This window comes from Rhinopithecus bieti, unplaced genomic scaffold (assembly GCF_001698545.2).
Source record: "Rhinopithecus bieti isolate Rb0 unplaced genomic scaffold, ASM169854v2 scaffold_15834, whole genome shotgun sequence".
NCBI classification, from domain to species: Eukaryota; Metazoa; Chordata; class Mammalia; order Primates; family Cercopithecidae; genus Rhinopithecus; species Rhinopithecus bieti.
The window spans coordinates 1,507,460-1,521,437 of NW_016808980.1; the positions used below are offsets into that span (position 1 = coordinate 1,507,460).

General features: G+C 48.3%; 1 protein-coding gene and 1 long non-coding RNA gene across 3 annotated transcripts in view; one reads left to right on the plus strand and one right to left on the minus strand.

Moving 5' to 3' along the window:
- RIPOR3 (RIPOR family member 3) overlaps positions 1-13,978 on the minus strand; it is a 106,797-nt gene that overhangs the window by 57,066 nt on the left and 35,753 nt on the right. The gene's annotated exons all lie outside the window — the stretch shown is intronic.
- LOC108539454 (uncharacterized) overlaps positions 9,321-13,978 on the plus strand; it is an 8,042-nt gene continuing 3,384 nt past the window's right edge. Inside the window, exons 1-2 of the long non-coding RNA XR_001888368.1 lie at positions 9,321-9,433; positions 10,168-10,217. This is a non-coding gene — a long non-coding RNA (uncharacterized LOC108539454). The remainder of the gene's footprint in view (positions 9,434-10,167; positions 10,218-13,978) is intronic.

A 13,978-nucleotide genomic window follows, 5' to 3' on the forward strand; every position in this document is an offset into this window, starting at 1 on the left:
GGAGTCTCGCTCTGTCCCCTAGGCGGAAATGCAGTGGCTGGATCTTGGCTCACTGCAACCTTTGCCTCCAGGCTCAAGTGATTCTCCTACCTCAGCCTCCTGAGTAGCTGGGACTACAAGTGCACACCACTACACCTGGCTAATTTTTGTATTTTTTTTTTAATAGAGTTGGGGTTTCACCATCTTGGTCAGGCTGGTCTCAAACTCCTGACCTCAAGTGATCCTCCCACCATGGCCTCCCAAAGTGCAGGGATTACATCCGTGAGCCACCATGTCTGTCCAAATCCCGCCACTTTGGGAGGCCGAGGTGGGAAGACCGCTTAAAGCCAGGAGTTTGAGGCCAGCCTGGGCAACATAGACAGAAGTGAAAAAAAAGTTGGGCACACGTCCTCAGGACCCCCTGAGGCTATGTCCTGGGCCATGGTCACTCATAAATAAAATTTTTTAATTAAAACTAAATTTTTACAAATTACTTGGGCATGGTGGTACATACTTGTAGTCCCAGCGACTTGGGAGGCTAAGGCAGGAGGATTTCTTGAACCCAGGAGTTCAAGGCTGCAGTGAGTTAGGATCATGCCACTGCACTCCAGCCTGGGCAACAGAGTGAGACCACATCTCTAAAAAAAATTTTAAAATAAACAAAAAATTAAAAAGTTCATTAGTTTGTCACTATATTGCCCAGGCTGGTTTGGAACTCCTGGCCTCATGTAATCCTCCCACCGCAGCCTCCCAGAGAGCTGGGATTACAGGCGTGAGCCACTGCACCTGACCCCAACCAAAATTCTTAAGGCACATTTTGATACTAAAACATAGTATTTTATAACTGCTAAAATAGATATATTAATTCTAGTCTTTTCTTGTGCACAGAAACAAATTACCACTTTAGTTGCTCAAGGAGAACATGCATACATGTTAAATGCATTAATTTGTTGAATATAAACATGTAATACTTTTTATGACCTGGATTGGTACATCTTTCTTTTCTTCTTTTCTTTTCTTTTTTTTTCTTTTTTTTTTTTTTTTTTTTTGGCAAGATCTGGCCCTATCACCAGGCTGGAGTGCAGTGGTACAATCTTGGCTCACTGCTACCTCTGCCTCCCGAGCTCAAGCAATCCTCCCACCTCAGTCTCCTGAGTAGCTGGGACTACAGGCATGTGCCACCATGCCCAGCTAATTTCTGTTTTGGTTTTTTTGTTTGCTTTTTTTTTTTCTTTTTTCTTTTTTCTTTTTTTTGTAGAGATGGGGTGTCATCATGTTGCCCAGACTACTCTCAAACTCCTGGGCTCAAGCGATCCTCAACCTCAACCTCCCAAAGTGTTGGGATTCCAGGCGTGAGCCACCGCACCCAGCCACCCCGCCCTTTTTTTTTTTTTTTTTGAGACGAAGTTTCTCTCTTGTCACCCAGGCTGGAGCGTAGGGGCGCAATATGGGCTCATTGCAACCTCCACCTCCATGATTCAAGCAATTCCCCTGCCTCAGCCTCCCGAGTAGCTAGGATTACAAGTACATGCCACCAAGTCCAGCTAATTTGTTTGTATTGTAAGTAGAGACAGGGTTTCACCATGTTGACCAGACTGGTCTCGAACTCCTGACCTCAGGCAATCCGCCTGCCTCAGCTTCCCAAAGTGCTGGGATTACAGGCATGAGCCACCGCACCCTGCCCCTATTTCTTATTATAAAGTAGTTTACAAAAAAATTCCAGCAGCCAGCTCCAGAGAGGCCTTGCTCTGTGGTGTCTAAGGATGGAGCCCAGGCAGGGACGGCCAAAAGCTCGCTGCCCACTGCCCAGGAAGGCAAGACCACCGTTGTGTCCCGTTCTACCCCTCAAAAATAAATCACAGTCAGATCATGTCATAGTCAGGACAAAGCCTGTTCGCAATCCATCTTGTGTCTGTGGATCCTCCCCAGGTCTGTAAGGCAGCAGCGGGAGATGCGGCCTCTCCCACTCCACCCAACACGTAGCCAGGGCGAGGTGGGGCCAGGGGAAAGGCTGGCATGCCAAGGCATCTGAGTGGTAAGAGGTGAGCGGGTGAGGTGAATGGGGACTATGGTAGAAGGACCCTGTAGGTGGGTGAGATGCTAGGGCCATAGCCTAAGGGCACTGGGAACCCTGTAGGCATGGGCAGTTCAAGCCCATCCCTGCTCCCTCCAGCTGCTGTCTGTCCATCCCTGCCACACCTGACCATTTGCCTAACCTAGATCCTTCCTGTCTTGCATTTCCTCAAGCATCCAGAGCCCAGGACTGCTGAGTCAGCCCTCTGGAATGCCCATAACTCCCCATAGGTCAGCTGGCCTTGGGACTCCCGCACAGCCACGTGAGCCAGTGGAGCCGGGTCTGTTTGCTAGTGGAGGCTGTTAACAGCACGGGAAGTGGTCAAGGGTTCAACAAGAGATGAGCCATCTGGTCCTCCAGAGGTAAACAATTTACAAAAGACACATCAAGCTGGCATGCTGTTCTGGTTTTTCTTTTGACAGTGAAATATGCAGTTTCTTTTTCATCCTGGTGCCTATTGGAGAGGGAGACTGTCCCAGGCACTCTGACCCAAGCTGAAGTGCCTCCCTGGGGCAGGCTCGTGTCTAGGTAGAGAGGCAGGAAAAGTCAGATTTTCTTTCACATCTTTGTTTCATTCCCAGGACTGAGCAACTTCATATATTTATGTATTTATTTATTTATAGACAGGGTCTCACTATGTCGCCCAGGCTGGAGTGCAGTGGTGCGGTCACAGCTCACTGCAACCTCAACTTCCTGGGCTCTAGTGATCCTCCTGCCTCAGCCTCCTGAGTAGCTGGGACCATAGGTGTGCACCACCATGCCAGAAGATTTTTGTATTTTTGGTTAGAGACAGGGTTTTGCTGCAATGTTGCCCAGTCTGGTCTCAAACTCCTGAGCTCAAGCGATTCACCCTCCTGGGCCTCCCAAAGTGCTGGAATTACAGGTGGGAGCCACCACGTCTGGCTCAGGACTGAGCGAATTTAAGTCAGATGGTTAACCTACATCCTGAGGAGAGTGGATTTCCTCCCAAAGGAACAGACTTATTTTCTAGAACCCAAAGCCTTGAATTTCAAGAACCTTCAGCCTTAAATCCATTTCCTGTTGGAAGCAGACCCCTCCTGGTCTTCCCAGGTATTTGCAACCCTGCTCTGCCGGCCACTATAAATGCCCACACAAAAGGAAGGGGGCTCCATTCCTGATGCTCAGAGTGGAGTCAGTAGATTCTTAAGCATGTGAGATATGTATGTGGCCTAACAGCCTGAAATAAACAGCTTGTGCTGGGATTGTAATTCTAGAATTTTCAAAAGTGTTGCAAAACATTCCAGGCAGACACTAGAGTTTGTGTGCTACAAGTTGTTTATTAATTAATTTCTACTTTGCCAAACATTCTTACTCGGGTCTACTGGGAGATGATTTTGTTGGGAATGCATCTCCAGTTTTGTAATGAAGATCACCAGGGAAAGAAGGCTTGCTTCACAGGGGCTCATATTACAGGAAATGTGGCTAACATAGGTAGTTCCCATAAGGAAAAGGATAGTACTAAGTTTTGAGCTCATGTGAAAAAGAAAAGGGGACCGGGTGCAGTGACTCATGCCTGTAATCAACACTTTGGGAGGCTGAGGTGAGCGGATCACCTGAGGTCAGGAGTTCAAGACCAGCTTGGCCAACATGGCAAAACCCTGTCTCTACTAAAATACAAAAATTAGCCGGGCATGGTGGTGGGCACCTGTAATCCCAGCTACTTGGGAGGCTGAGGCAGGAGAATCACTTGAACCCGGGAGGTGGAGGTTGTAGTGAGCTGAGATCACACCACTGTACTCCAACCTGGGCGACAAGAGCAAAACTCCATCTCAAAAGGAAAAAAAGAAAAGTGACATCTAGGGACTAGGATTTTGGGACTCTTTACAGACATGCCAATAACCTGTGAGATACGCAACCACAGACTGACACAGAGGTGAGCAGAGGCCTTGGAGTCAACACAAGTTCAAGTCTAGCCTTTGCCTCATTCTCACTATGTGATCTTGGACAAGTCACTTATCCTCTTTGAGCCTCCAGTTCCTCATCTATACATAGGAAGCCACTGAATTATCTTACAGTTACTTTCAATTGCAAGGACTTGCTCTTTTTCTCTTCATTGAAAGGAAAATACAAAATATAATGTATAGCTTATCTTACCACTTTGTGCTGCTAAGGTTAAAATCCAGGGTAGTGGCCAGGTACGGTGGCTCACACCTGTAATCCCAGCACTTTGGGAGGCTAAGGCGGGTGGATCACCTGAGGTCAGGAGTTTTAGACCAGTCTCACTAACATGGAGAAACCCCCATCTCTACTAAAAATATAAAAATTAGCTGGGCGTGGTGGTGGGCACCTGTAATCCCAGCTACTCTGGAGGCTGAGGCAGGAGAATCGCCTGAACCTGGAAGGCAGAGGTTACAGTGAGCTGAGATCATGCCACTGCACTCCAATCTGGGTGACAATAGCAAAACTTCATCTCAAAAATAAATAAATAAATAAATAAATAATTGAGATTACTCTATGGTTTCCTGGGGCTGTTGTAAAAAAAAAAAAAAATGCTACAAACTGGGTGGCTTAAAACAAGGGAAACTTATTGTCTTCGAGTTCTGGAGGTTAGAAGTCCAAATCAAGGTGTTGGCAGGGCCATGCTCCCTCTAAAGCAGTGGTCCCCAACCTTTTTGGCACCAGGGACAAGTTTTGTGGAAGACAATTTTTCCACCGACCAGGGTGGGGGTTGGGTGGGTGGTTTTGGGGTGACTCAAATGTATTACATTCGTTGTACCCTTTATTTCTACTACTACATTGTAATATATAATTAAATAATTATACAACTCACATTCCATAATGTGGAATCAGTGGAAGCCTGAGCTTATTTTCCTGCAACAAGATGTTCCCATCTGGGGGTGATGGGAGACAGTGATAGATGATCAGGCATTAGATTCTCATAAGGAGCATGCAGCCAAGATCCTTCGCATGCATAGCTCACAACAGGGTCTGTGCTCCTTTGAGAATCAAATGCCTCCACTGATCTGACAGGATGTAATGCAAGTGATGGGGAGTGGTTCTAAATACAGATGAAGCTCCGCTCATCTGCCTGCTGCTAACCTCCTGCTCTGTGGCCCAGTTCCTAAAAGGCCATGGATGAGTGCAAGTCCATGGCCCAGGGGTTGGGGACCCCTGCTCTAAAGGATCTAGGAAAGAATCCTTCCTTGCCTCTTCTGAGCTCCCTGTGGTGGCCACCGATCCTTGACATTTCTGGTCTTGTAACTGCATAATGCCAATCTCTGCTTCTTTTGTCCCATGGTACTTCCCAGTGTCTCTGTCTTCACAGGTCTTCCCTTTTCTTATAAGGATATGATGTTATTGAATTAGGGGCAGGGCACGGTGGCTCATGCCTATAATCCCAGCACTTTGGGAGGCCGAGGTGGGCAGATCACCTGAGGTTAGAAGTTGGAGACGAGCCTGGCCAACATGGCAAAACCCCGTCTCTACTAAAAATACAAAAATTAGCCAGGTGTGGTGGTGGGTGCCTGTAATCCCAGCTACTCGGGAGGCTGAAGCAGGAGAATCGCTCGAACCCACGAGGCAGAGGTTGCAGTGGGCTGAGATCATGCCACTGCACTCCAGCCTGGCTACAGAGCAAGCCGACTCAAAAAAAAATGTAGGCCCCTGGGAAGGATGCCTGGCACACTCAGAGGTGGGACAGTGGTGACAGTCCTGACACTTTCCCCTCTGGAGAGCATGGACCCTTGGTCTTGGCCATATAACCAAGCCTGGCCCAGTCTGCCTGTCCCCCCCACTCCCAGGGACTGGGCCCTTCCTGCCCAGGAGCTATCCTGATTCTGCAGCCCTTGGGCTTTATTGCTTTTCCTGCTTAATGAGGTGAGGTTGCTCGCCCACAGGCAATTCCTGTAAAAGCCATTTGGATGACCCAATGGGGTGAGTTTACAGGGAAGTGCTCCCCAAGGGCTAGGCTGGCTGGAAGCAGATACTTTGCCCCCTTCCAAGGATGGTAATGAGGTTTGAGGCTTCCAGTGGGGGCAGGGGATGCTCTGGGCGCCAAAAGCCCTGGCCTGGGGTCAAAAGATCTGGGCTCCAGGCCCAGCCGGGCTAGCTAGGCAGTCTCCTGTCTGAGCTGTACTCGCCCCATGGGTGAAATGGGGATACAGGCACATACGTTACAGCCTACAGTCTGTGTGTAACAGAGAACCATAAGCCGGTGGGTGGGGGTTGGGGGTTATTTCTCATGGTTCTGGAGGCAAGGAGTTGGAGATCAGGGTGACTGCATAGTCAGGTTCTGGTGAGAGCCGTCGTCTAGGTTGCAGACTATGGTCCTCTCATTTCATCCCCACTTGGAGGGAAGAGGCAAGAGAACACTCTGGAACCTCTGCTATAAGAGCACTAATCCCATTAATCCCATTGACGAGGCCTCCACTTTCGAGATCTGTTCACCTCCCAAAGGCCCCACCTCCTAATCACAGCACATGGGGGTTTGGGTTCAACATAGGAATTTTTTTTTTTTTTGAGATAGTGTCTCACACAGTGTCACCAGGCTGGAGTGCAGTGGCGCAATCTCTTGTCACTGCAACCTCCACCTCCCAGGCTCAAACAATCCTCCCATCTCAGCCTCCTGAGTAGCTGGGACCACAGGCATGCACCACCACACCCAGCTAACTTTTTGTACTTTTAGTAGAGAAGAGATTTCACCATGTTGCTCAGGTTGGTCTTGAACTCGTGGGCTTAAGCAATTTGCCCACGTTGGCCTCCCAAAGTGTTGGGATTACAGGTGTGAGCCACCACGTCCAACCTCAACATATGAATTTCAGAGTGACCCATTCAGTCCATCACAGCCTCCTGCAGGATTACAGATGTAGAATCAGTCTGTAATCCACAAAGTTCTAAGCAAAGGAAAAGAAGTACTAATATCACTATTGCTATTGCTATTGTTATTATCAGCACCCAAGACCTTCCCCAGTCCCTGTGAGTGGCATATTAAGATGATCCCAAAGACGCTCTACTTCTCTAAGCCCATAATATTCACAGGTTCCACCCCTTTGATTGTGGGCAGAACCTGGGAATATTATGATCTGACTGCCATGGTTACCGTATATGACAAAAGGGGGATTAGCCTGGGTGGGCCTGACCTAATTAGAGAGCCCTCAAATAGGACTGGCTTTTTTTTTTTTTTTTTTGAGACCGACTCTCGCTCTGTGGCCTAGACTGGAGTGCAGTGGCATGATCTCGGCTCACTGCAACCTCTGCCTCCCGGGTTCAGGCGATTCTCCTGCCTCAGCCTCCTATAATACTGGCTCTTACTGGCCAAGGAGGTTCAAAGTATGAGAGGGATTCAGCGTGAGAGAGATTTTCCATTGCAGGCTTTGGAGATGAAGGTGGCCACATGGTGGGGAATACGGGAGGCCTCTAGAAGCTGCAAAGAGCCCCCCAGTGACAGCTAGCAAGGAAATGGGGACCTCAGTGCTATGGCCCCACGGAACTGAATGACCTTGGAAGGGGATTTGTCCCCAGATCCTCCAAACAAGAACTCAGCCTGACCAGCATCTTGCATTTCAGCCTTGTGATGAGCAGAGAACTCAGCCATGCCAGACTCTGGACCAACACAGCTGTGGGCTCATACATGGATATTGTTTTAATCTGCTAGGTCTGGGATCATTTGTTACACAGCCACAGAAAACTAATACACCCTCTGTCAAGGAAGCCTGAAAATGGAAGGCTCCTACTCAATCTACCCTCCCAGTATAGTCTGGTGGTTAGAGACAAGGGCTCTGGAGTCAGACGGAATGATGCTCGAATCTTGGCAATTCCATCCACTGGCTGTGGAATGTTGTCCACAATCCCTTGTTCACCTCTTATATCCTCAGTTTCCTCCTCTGTGAAATAGCAGTGGAAATAAAATGCACGGAAATCATCAGAGCAGGGTATGCGTCGTAAGGACACATAGTAATAGCTCAAGAAACACTGTATATGTTAAATATTAGAAACCAGCTGAGAACTAACACCAATGCACAGTGTTCTTCAATGAACTGCCCACACACCAAAGAAGATAGGGAGGAGCCCAGAACTGCTGCTCTGGAAGCTACAGGCCAATTAGGGAATCAGGAACCTGAACAGAAAAACCACAATTTTGGGGAAAGTAGATGGTACATGCGTTATGTTCTTGTGGACACGGCGGGGCAAAGACAAGACCTTAGATCTTTGAACTCCCCCTTGGAGTCTGGCATAGGCCTGAGTGGAGCTCCCTCCTCAAGACTCCCTTTGCATTGGCTTCCCTGAGGAAGGATTTGTATTTAGAGTTCTGCTGTGGAACCTCTTTCTCTTGGTCTAAAATGAAGCCTGAGACCACGGCCTTACACCTTTAAGGGAGGAGGTGGCCCTGGGCCCAGGAAGAGGGTGGGTCCAGTCTCCCAGTTCTGTCCCTGGCATGTACTCTCCCCAGGCCTATCCCACCCCCAAATCCTCCCAGGCTCCAAACCCTGAGGCCCCACCAGCTGTCCCTCAAGAAAGCACCGAGGCTGGGCACAGTGGCTCACACCTATAATCCCAGCACTTTGGGAGGCTGGGGCAGGTGGATCACTTGAGGCCAGGAGTTCAAGACCAGCCTGGCCGATATGGTGAAACCCCATCTTTACTGAAAATACACAAATTAGCCAGGCATGGTGGCGGGCGCCTGTAATCCCAGCTACTCGGGAGGCTGAGACAGGAGAATCGCTTGAGCCTGGGAGGTGGAGGTTGCAGTGAGCCAAGATTGCACCACAGCACTCCAGCCTGGGTGACAGAGAGAGATTCTGTCTAAAAAATAAAATAAAATAAAGAAAAGAAAAGGAAAGAAAAAAGAAATCGCCGAGCTCTCTCTATACACATAAGCACAGCCTTGACCGAAGTCCTGACGACTGGGCATGCAGCTCAAATCCCCAGGGAGATACCGCTGCGCGCACACACACTAGGGGTGGCCATCATCCAAAAGACAGACCACAGCAAGCGCTGGAGAGGATGTGGGGCAACTGAAACCCTGGTACGCTGCTGGTGACAAGCAAGAGGGCGTAGCTGGTTTGGAAAACAGCTTGGCAGTTCCTCAAATGGTTAAGTATGAAATTAAGCAAATGGTTACATGTAAATACGACCCGGCAATTCCACTCCTAAGTATACATCCAAGAGGAATGTCAACATATGTCCACGCAAAACCTGTACACAGACATTCAGGGCAGCATTATTCATAGTAGCCAAGAAGTAAAAACAGCTCAAATGTTTATGAGCTGATGAGTGGGTAAACAAAATGTGGGACAGTCACGCAAAAGGACACTATAGGGCCGTATAAAAGGGACCAGGCCCTGATGCAGGCTGCGAGACAGATGAACCTTTAAAACGGTACGCTAAGTGAAAGAAGCCAGACACAGCAGGCCACAGAAGGTATGACTCCGCTGACATCCAAGTCCAGAGCAGGCAAATCCAGAGAGACAGAAAGTGGATCAGTCATTGCCAGACGTTGGGGGAGGGGAGAATGGGAGTCATTACTAATAGGTATGGGGTTTCTTTTTGGGGTAAAACTGCTAGTGGTGATGGTTGCACAGCTTTGTGAATATGCCAAAAAACAAAACCAAAACAAAAAAAACCCCATTAAATTCTATATATATATATATATATTTTTTTTTTTGAGACAGTTTCCCTCTATTACTCAGGCTGGAGTACAGTGGCACGATCTTGGCTCACTGCAACCTCTGCCTCCTGGGTTCAAGCAATTTTCCTGCCTCAGTCTCCTGGGATTACAGGCATATGCCACCACACTTGGCTTTTTTGTGTGTGTGTGTGACGGGGTCTCCCTCTGTTGTCTAGGCTAGAGTGCTGTGGTGCCATCTTGGCTCACTGAAACATCTGCCTCCCGGGTTTAAGCAATTCTCCCACCTCAGCCTCCCAAGTAGGTGGGACTACAGGCATGCACCACCACACTCGGCTACTTTTTGTATTTTTTTGTAGAGACAGGGTTTTGCCATGTTGCCCAGACTGGTCTCAAGCTCCTGGAGTCAAGCAATCCACCCACCTGGGATACTTCTCACTGGCATAATCAGCACTGAAAGATCATTGAAAAGGGACTTGTGTGATCCAGGGGTCACTGTTATTTAATGCGCTCCCCTCATCTCTTGCAGGTTGTGACTTCAGTATACCCTCTCATGAAGCCTTTCCTGGCCCCTCATCTGTAAGTGTGACCACCGAGCCCCCATCTCCCAATTCCCTTTTCCTGCTTTATTTTTCTCTTTAGCGTTTAATACCATCTGACATTCCATACCTTACCTTGTCCTTGTCTGATGTCTGTCATCCCAACTAGAAGTGCTAGGAGGCGAGTACTAGGAAGCAGGGTTTTTTCTCTTTTTAGATGAAATTTTGCTCTTGTTGCCCAGGCTGGGGTACAGGGGCACAATCTCGGCTCACTGCAACCTCCACCTCCCGGGTTCAATTGATTCTCCTGCCTCGGCTTCCCAAGTAGCTGGGACTACAGGTGCCCGCCATCACGCCCGGCTAATTTTTGTATTTTTAGTAGAGACGGGGTTTCACTCTGTTGGCCAGGCTGGTCTCGAACTCCTGACCTCATGACCCACCCAGGAGGCAGGGTTTTTGTCTGCGTGGTTCACTGCTAAGTCCCCAGCACTAGGAGGAGAGGACCTAACATATAGGAGGCACTCAGCAAATTTCCATGAACGAATGAATGGAGGGATAGATGAATGAATTAATCTGTATCTCCAATGGCTTTGTCCTCTCGTATATCAGCTTTGTTCTACATCTAACACTTAGGAGGTGATTCAATTAAACATTGCTTTTTTTTTTTTTTTTTTTTTTTTTTGCATGTTTGGTGGTTTTTGTTTGTTTGTTTGTTTTGAGATGGTCTCAATCTTTCCCCTAGGCTGGTATGCAATGACACCAGCACCACTCACTGCAGCCTCAACTTCCCAAACTCAGGTGATTCTCCCACCTCAACTCCCTGAGTAGCTGGGACTACAGGCACGCACCACCACACCAGCTACGTTTTGTATTTTTAGTAGAGATGGGGTTTCGCTATGTTGCTGAAGCTAGTCTCAAACTTCTGGCCTCAAGCCATCCATTCGCCCAACTCGGCCCCCTAAGGTGCTGGGATTACGCTCATGAGCCACTGCACCCAGCCAACCATTGTTGAGTGAGCAAGTAAATGAACCAATCAATGAATTTCTCCCTGGGTAGTGAAGCTCCCGCTTTTTGAGGTAACCCAGACTTTCCATTTGTATGTTTCCTGAGTCCCTGACTGTACATTTTTCCTGCATATTGTCTCCAGGACTAAGAGAATGAAGCCTTTTGCCAAGAAGAGGTTGAGTTCTCAGGCCTCCAGTTTAGATTAAATAGTGGTTTTACAGGGGGAAAAAAAAGTGAGAAACCCCCAGAAGTTGTGGGGAGCTGAGAGGGAGTGGGAAGAGGGTTCCCCAGGGACAAACTCCTCCTTGCCCCCTGCCCAGTGCCCCAGGGCACACTGCCCAGTGGGTGAAAGCAGCCAGACACACGGGCTCACTGCAGTTAGCAAGCAAACCTAAGTGTATCAAGATGGGCCCACTGACGCCAGCTGCTCTGAGTGGATCTGGAATGAATTGGGGGGTTGTTAAGATCGTCGACTTAAGCCTCTTCTTACAGGAAAAATATTTATTTCACTGAGCTCTGCTTTTTGGAAAGCTGCGCCTGTAACAGTCTGCATCGATCTAGCAGAGTTTTGGCTACTGCTGGGTTTTGTCTCCCTCCTGTCTCGGTTGGCGTGGACTCTGTGTGTGTGTGTGTGTGTGTGTGTGTGTGTGTGTGTGTCCACAGCACACCCTCCCATTATTAAGCAATCAGCCAAAAGACTCAGCCAGGACACTCTGCTCTTCTTTAACCAGAAAAAAGATGAACACGAACTGAGTTCGTGGCATGAGGCACGAGACCTTCATGTTTTATCTTCAAAGATGCCTGCTTGAAACCAGCAATTCTTTCTTTCTTTCCCTTTTTATCTAGTAAATTGCTCCCTCTACCTCCTCCCAGTTTGGGAAAAAAATACAGACAAGTATGAAGAAGAAAGTAAAAGTCACTCCTACGGTTAGGTTAGGGTTGACTGCAGAATTGTTCTTTCCTTTTTGAGACGGAGTCTCACTGTTGCCCAGGCTGGAGTGCAGTGGCGTGATCTCGGCTCACTGCAACCTCTGCCTCCTGGGTTCAAGCGATTCTCCTGCCTCAGCCTCCTGAGCAGCTGGGACTACAGGCCCGCATCACCACGCCCAGCTAATTTTTGTATTTTTAGTAGAGACAGGGTTTCACCATGTTGGCCAGGCTGTCCTTTTCTTTTCTACTCTTTGGAGTTGAAGGGCCTGGGTTTGAATCCTAGCTCTGCTACTTGCTGGCTGTGTAACCCTGAGAATCATGTCACCACTTGGAACCTCTGTTTCCTCATCTGTAAAATGGTGTAACAATAGTACCTACCTCTTTGATTGTTGGGAGGAGTAAACAAGAGAAAGTATATATAGAGCTTAGTGAAGGTTTAGCAACAGTAAATGCAAACGGTACCTATTTTAGAGGAGAAATACATACAATTTTTATCTCTTTTTCATAAAACAATATAGTGTATACAGTTTCCTGTTTCATTGCCTCATTTTAGAGGCAGAGCCTTGCTGTGTTGCCCAGGCTGGCCTCAAACTCCTGTCTGTGTTCAAGTGATCCTCCTGCCTCAGCCTCCTGAGTAGCTGGGATTACAGGCACCCGCCACCACACCCGGCTAATTTTTGTACTTTTAGTAGAGACGGGGTTTCACCACATTGGTCAGGCTGGTCTCAAACTCCTGACCTCGTGATCCCCCACATTGGCCTTCCAAAGTGCTGGGATTACAAGGTGTGAGCCACCGCGCCCAGCCAACTCATAAGCATTTCTTTTTTTTGAGATGGAATCTCGCTCTGTCGCCCAGGTTGGAGTGCAGTAGCGTGATCTTGGCTCACTGCAAGCTCCGCCTCCCGGGTTCACGCCATTCTCCTGCCTCAGCCTCCCGAGTAGCTGGGACTACAGGCGCCCACCAGCAAACCTGGCTAATTTTTTCTATTTTTTAGTAGAGACGGGGTTTCACAGTGTTAGCCAGGATAGTCTCGATCTCCTGACCTCGTGATCCGCCCGCCTCGGCCTCTCAAAGTGCTGGGATTACAAGCATGAGCCACCGTGCCCAGCCAAGCATTTCTAATGACTGCAAAATAGTCCATACATTAGTTTTTAAACCGTTTCCTATGGATGGAAATAGAGGTTGCTTCCACAATATTATAAAGATTGCTGTGATAAACATCTCTAGACTCAAATCTTGATCTATGTTTGAGGCGAGCTCTGTCTTTAGGATGAATTCTCAGAAGTTAAATGATTGATCAAACAGTATGATCACTTCGAAGAGCCTTGATATACCATACTTAGCACTGCAAGCTGCTTTCTAGAAAGATTAGCTACAGATGTGTATGAGAGAACCCTATGGCCAAGCGAGGCGGCTCATGCCTATAGTCCCAACACTTTGGGAGGCCGAGGTGGGAGGATCGCTTGAGACCAGGAGTTCAAGACCAGCCCTGGCAACATAGTGAGACCCCATCTCTCCACACACACAAAGAAAGAGGCCAGGCATGGTGGTTCACGCCTATAATCCCAGCACTTTAGGAGGCCTGGGCAGGCGGATCACTTGAGGTCAGGAGTTCGAGACCAGCCTGGCCAACATGGCAAAACCTCATCTCTACTAAAAATACAAAAATTAGCCAGGCATGGTGGCACATGCCTGTAATCCCAGCTACTCGGGAGGCTGAGGCAGGAGAATTGCTTAAACCTGGGAGGTGGTGGTTGCAGTGAGCCGAGATCACACTGCCGCACTCTAGCCTGGGCAACAGAGTGAGACTCTATCTCAAAAAAAAAAAAAAAAAAAAAAAAAAAAGGGGAGAGAGAGAAGGAGCA